This window comes from Argentina silus (assembly GCF_951799395.1).
Source record: "Argentina silus genome assembly, chromosome: 13".
Lineage (NCBI taxonomy): Eukaryota > Metazoa > Chordata > Actinopteri > Argentiniformes > Argentinidae > Argentina > Argentina silus.
Window position 1 is genome coordinate 10,126,139 of NC_139667.1, and position 6,898 is coordinate 10,133,036.

Consider the following 6,898-nt stretch of genomic DNA (forward strand, 5'->3'; position numbering starts at 1 on the left):
CGCAGCATGGATCACTGTTAGTGTCTCTACCCCAGTTTGTACAGGGCCTGCATGTGTGTGTGTGGGTGTCTGTGTGTGTGTGTGTGTGTGTGTGTGTGTGTGTGTGTGTGTGTGTGTGTGTGCTTCAGTGGAGCTCACAAAAGCTAGTTTAGACCTATTTAAGGCAACGAGCGTGGGAAACTATACCTCAAACGTGATGTCTGAAATGAGAGAGGAGCTAGCTGCATGTTATCCTGCTCCCTCGATTGCAAAAAAAAAGAGACATACGGTAAATCTCTCGTTGATATAAAAAGAACCCCTGATCATAGGCTTAAGTTCACATTTCTATTTGAAAAGCTGATCAGATGCTTTGCCCATAAAAGGTAGCGTGTGTAAGATTCAAAACAGGCAAATATACCACAGATGGCAAACTGACACACAGTCTCAGACCTATATACACAGGCTCACAAACACACACACACACACACACACACACACACACACACACACACACACACAGACAACGTTTGGGCAGACAAGGAGATAAGATCAGTAGGTTCAGAGGAAGTGTTGCGCTTTGGTAACAAAGATAAGGACACACACGGAGGCCCACACAACAATGCCATGTATTGTTCACACACAAACAAACACACACACACACACACACACACACACACACACACACACACACACACACACACTTTTTACTTACAAACGTATTTTAATTGAATTGCTGTTGCCATTACTAACATTGAAGAACAAGATGTTTATGTAAAACCGTTTCCATTTTCATGGACAACAGACAACTGATTCCAGTTGTAAGATCAGCTATGTCACACACAATCCCCCACGTCTCACTTCTAGCCCTGGTCTTGACAGTACAGCCACTGCAGCACTGAGGACCTAGGTGTTAAAACCACACTCTCTGTGCAACTCTCTCCTCCTCCCTCCTACTGCTGTCCCTTCCCCACCATCCTTGCCGACACTCCCCCCCCCCCCCCCCCCCCCATTCATCCATGTCAGGCCTATACCCCCCACCCCCCCATCCATCCCTCCCAAGAAAGAACAGGAGGTCACCATTCAGAAGTACAAGCTATGAACACTCCGGTAGGGGACCAGTTCTATGACCCCAAAAACTGGGCGACAGGAGAAGAAAAGCAAAGATGTGACAGTAAGAACCTCTCACTCCCCAAACCCCCCCCCTCCGCCCCCACCCCCTCCCCCCTTCAACATCCACTCCTCTGTGAGTGACAGCTCCCTCTCCGTCGTCCAGCGGCAGCACCCCTCTCTCTCCCCCGGACCCCCGCTGACGCTCCAGAGAGCTCCTCCACTTCAAACAGTCGTCTGAGGAGGAAACCCATTAGGGGCCATCTCAAGGCCCTCTCTGACACCGGGCCAGTTTATATACATGTCTCTCTGAGCTGGAAAATAAGAGAGAGAGAGAGAGAGAGAGAGTGTGTGTGAGAGAGAGAGGGGGGGGGGGTTGGTTTACATAGTGCCAACGCCGTCTCGTACACCTCTGAGTTGCCCCATCAGTCCAGGGGGCCTGGGACGCATTAGAGGCCAGGAGAGAGGCTACCCCGAGTGGGCTTCATTAGGAGCAGGCTCCCCTGCCTCCCACCTGACTCCCCCCCCCCCCTACTCCCTCCTGCCTCCCCCAGGGCCACAAAGGCAGCACTGTCTCCCCCAGAATAAAAGCCAGGCCGGACCCATACATCAGCCCTGCCGCCTGCCCTGGCCCTATACAGACGTGGAGGGGCCGGGGGAGTCAGGAACACACACACACACACACACACACACATGCGCGCTGCAGAGAGTCCACGCGTACACATTCAATATCAGGCCCTCCAAGGTTGACAGAGAGCGATGAGCTCCAATATTAAAGAGCAAAATAGATGAACAGAGAGAAAGAGAGAGAGAGGGGTGGGGGGGGGGCTAGGGCCATACATACAGAAGGTACATAGAAAGAGGGGGGAGTCAGGGGAGTCAGGGGAGTTGAAAGGCCTCCCAGAGCCGTTAGGGCCGTAGAGCACCCCGTGTCACCGTCACCTCATAAAACATCCTAATGGACGCCGCTCCCATTTGTCAAAGAGAGAGACAAATGAAAGAGAGGGAGAGTGAGGGAGGGGGTGAGAGAGAAAGTGAGAATGACGTTCAGAAGAAAAATGGTGGAGGCTATTATATTACTGGCTCTCAAATGAGTGCAAATGGAAGGGCTTGCACGCCCCTGCAGAAATGCATGCATGCACGCACGCACGCACGCACACGCACGCACACACACACACACACACACACACACACACACACACACACACACACACACACAGACACACACACGGACACGGACACGGACACGGACACACACAGACACACACACACATACACACCAACAGACACACACACGCACACCCGTGGGTGTCTCAGGAGCCCCTCCTCTTCTTGTAGGTCAATAAAGCCACTCGAGTACACACATGAGTGGGGAGCCAGCAGAAATCAGGTCAACATGCCCACAGACCCACTGCCACGGAAGAGAGACGCAGAGCAACGCTGCCACCAACCTTCCCAGCCTGCCTCTGTGGTGGCCACTGCGGTGCACTGACTGAAAGTTTTCTGAGAACCCCCCCCCGCTCCCCCATCAAAGTTTCTGTCCTGCATATCCAATCAGTATCTGGGTCTTTCCGCATCACTGGTTATAGACCACATTTATTTGCAGGTCAATAAACAAACTAATAAAAACAAATGTCCTTCAGAGTGAGAGGGATTGCGGGAGCCTGAGCATGCACAAAGGAATGCTGAATGCACAGTGCAATGAGAGTCACCGTGTGGTATCCCAAGTTTGTTCTTCTGCAGTGGGTGTGTGTGTTATACTGTGTGTATGTTCCACATGTATCATTGACATTTACATTGAAGTCATTTGGCAGATGCTTTTATCCAAAGTACTTTTGTCTAAGTAAGGGAATCAACTATAGGGTGTTAGGGGTGGTAATGTAGGGTGTTAGGGGTGGTAATGTAGGGTGTTAGGGGGTGGTAATGTATGGTGTTAGGGGGTGGTAATGTAGGGTGTTAGGGGGTGGTAATGTAGGGTGTTAGGGGTGGTAATGTAGGGTGTTAAGGGTGGTAATGTAGGGTGTTAGGGGTGGGTGGTAATGTAGGGTGTTAGGGGTGGTAATGTAGGGTGTTAGGGGGTGGTAATGTAGGGTGTTAAGGGTGGTAATATAGGGTGTTAGGGGTGGGTGGTAATGTAGGGTGTTAGGGGTGGTAATGTAGAGTGTTAGGGGTGGTAATGTAGGGTGTGGTAATGTAGGGCATTAGGGGTGGTAATGTAGGGTGTTAGGGGTGGTAATGTAGAGTGTTAGGGGCGGTAATGTAGGGTGTTAGGGGTGGGTGGTAATGTAGGGTGTTAGGGGTGGGTGGTAATGTAGGGTGTTAGGGGTGGTAATGTAGGGTGTTAGGGGTGGTAATGTAGGGTGTTAGGGGGTGGAGAGGTCTGAGGAGGAGGAGCTCAGGTGTACCCTAAAGAGACTTTAGTCTTTAGTCTACAGAGGAAGACAGGTAGTGACTCTGTGGTCCTGACAGTGGTGGGAAGCTCATTCCACCGGTGGGGCGCAGAGACAGAGAAGAGGCGTGACCGAGCAGAGCGACCGCTACATCCTCATACAGATGGCGGTGAGGAGATGGAGGAACCGAGTGATTGGGCATGAGTATGAGTATCAGACCATGAGCAGGTCCAGGATAAGGCAAGGACCAGCCTGGTGCTGATGCACTGGGAAACATCAGTGTTCTTGTAACAGAGGGACCGACAGACGATGAACTAATTCAGTGCCGAGGGTGAATAAAGTCACTCCATATGGTGAACATTCTCGAGTACCAAGGGTGACTTTATTCACCGAAAATGCATCAATGATGATGCTTCATTTTGTAGCCAATCAAAGTATTGTTGCTAGGTAAATATCACATAAAACACTTGGCACTCTAGGTGGTGAGTGTTCCGGAATTGTTTGGCAGGGAGTGAGTTAAGGATCATTGTTCTTTGAAATCAGAACCAGTTTGAAGGGAATCCCTGCAAGAAAAGAGAAACACACGAAAACCAAATGCCCCCCCACATGAAACTGGCAAAGAAATAGGTTCTTCCTCCTCTCTCTCTCTCACACACACACACACACACACACACACACACACACACACACACACACACACACACACACACACACACACACACACCTTTGCAGCGCAGGCCTTGGCACATACAGTACAGTTGTCATGATGCTTCTGCAGCAGTTCCCTGGTGTTATCTTGCTACCATCTGCCACAGGTTGGTTCCTCTCACACACACACGTGTTCCTCACACACACTCCCCCCGGTTGTTACCTGTCTGTCTTCTTCTCCTGCCCTCGCTTCATCTATTTGAGCATGTGACCCGCTATCAAGATCTGTGCTTGGAGCTGAAGGAACTGCCAACCAACTGTTTACAGTATGTATGCACGTGCACGCACACACACACACACACACACGCACGCACACACACACACACACACACACACATACACACACACACACACACACACACACACACACACACCGTAAGTAAGCCACCGTGCATCTGGCATAGAGCAACTTCCTGTCCCACAGACAGACGAGTATGCAGGACCGTCTGTCATCCAAACCCTCGTCTGAACCACAGGAAACACACACACACACACACACATACACATACACGTACACACTCAAACACACACACACACACACACACACTCACACACACACACACACACACACACACACACACACACACACACACACACACACACACACACACTCTGTGTGTGACTGACTAACCGTAAGCCTATAAAGCAAATGGCTCTGCCAAATTATCCTACAAAGAGACACATCCAGTACATTTGACATGAGTTACTAACAGCAGGAAAGAGAGAAACAACAATCATGATTAAAAAAAAAGTGTTTTGGTGCAGACGTACAATGTTCCAGCAACGTTTCCTCTACGTTTCCTGGCAGAGCTGTGAGGTTGGTGGGAGCTTGCTGGGTTGAGGCTAGACCGTAGTCTGGTCTAGGTTAGGTCTGATCTGGTCTGGGTTGGGCCGGGCCTGCCTGGGGGCTTTGGCTGGGGCCTGTGGCAGTGTGTGTGTGTGTGTGTGTGTGTGTGTGTGTGTGTGTGTGTGTGTGTGTGTGTGTGTGTGTGTGTGTGTGTGTGTGTGTGTGTGTGTGTGTGTGTGTGTGTTGGGGTGACTGAGGTCTCAGGGTTGCTGGCGGTTTTTGAGAGGCTCCAGGGCTTATCGACTGAGAGAGGATGGAAACCCCACAAGACAGAGCCCCACCCACTCAGCGATCCATCAATCACCGTTGCCGCCGGTGACGAGAAAACCAACGCTGACACACACAGCAATTTTCTCCAGAACACAGCTGCAGTATAGTTGTGGTACGCATAGCAGTATGGTACCTCACTGGTGAGTTACCATACACACACATATCTACGTCAGAGACCAAAACCAGTCATAACATTCAAGATACGTGTGAGGAAAATACAAACATTTTTCATAGTTCAATATTCAAATGAACCAGAAGTTTAATTTTGGCTCACCGTCGAAAGAGTAAACAATTCACAGGCCTCCCTGTGATACTTTAGGCATCACCCCTTGTGGATGCTGAACACATGTGAATTCAATATACAGTCGAGGAGCTTTGTTCAATCATCGCTGCCTGAAGAGGTCTTACTGTCACTGAGGGAAACGTGATACAGGAGAGGAGATCTCACCTCCAGCGGTGCAGGGATATGGGGTTAATCGACTGGAACACCGACATACAGAACGTTTCAGTGCTTTTGGAGATCGTGAGAACCAGAGAGTTTTAAGTGTCTCGGTTGGCACAGTGTGTCTGCAAAACAGGAAGGGTTTCGGGTAAAGGGAGGGGGGTGAGGGGTGAGGGGTGAGGGGTGAGGGGTGAGGGGTGAGGGTGGAGGGGGTGGTGGTGGTGGTGTATGCCCCAGAAAATAGTAAAGATGGTAAATCTGTCTGCGTGGTAGAACTGGGTCACACAAAAACACACAACAACAACACAACAACTACAAAAACAACCACTCGTCATCAAACTCAGATTCTTTATTGCACGACATGATTATATATACATGTCATCTGCAGCCCAGCTCAATATTTTGCTGTAAGCCCTGGATAGTTTTTTCATCGCTCAGCTCAGACTTTTCCTTCAAAGTTAACCTCCGATGCTCTTGACGTACGGACCTGACTCGTCCCCTTTTTGAAGAGCTTCTCTTTCGGTCTCTACTCTACTCTGACAGCGGTCTCCTAGGGTTACGCCGCTCCCCTCCTGCCGCAGGCCAGAGCGTCGCGAGCGTCTGCAGGGTATGTGGCGACGTGCGTCCCTGCGCTCCTCTCTGTGTGGTTACTACCGTCTCCATGTCTGCTACAGACAATAAATAAATAATGGGCCAAGTGATCACTTCCAACCATGATATTGCAGGAGGCTAAACCACCGCATCTGGGAGTGCTTTGCTTTCGGAAAAACAACACGTAACAACACATAACAACACACACACACACACACACACACACACACACACACACACACACACACACACACACACACACACACACACACACACACACACACACACACACAGGACCCAGGTGTATTTATGCTGAGTTGGTCACAGTAACAAAAGTTCCTAAAGTTTGGCTCCTCTAGGCAGGTTTGGTGAAGTGCAACGTGTTTCTAACCGTTCTGACTTTGTTTGACACTGTGTGTGTGTGGTTTTATGTGTCAAGTCTGGTTGGTTAATATCGTTCTTTGACACCAACTTCCCCCTTGTTAGGGTAACAAGGTGCTACTGTAAAGTGGAGAAAAGGCCTGTGTTCTTGGAATGAGTGTGTATGCAAACGACAAGGCCTGC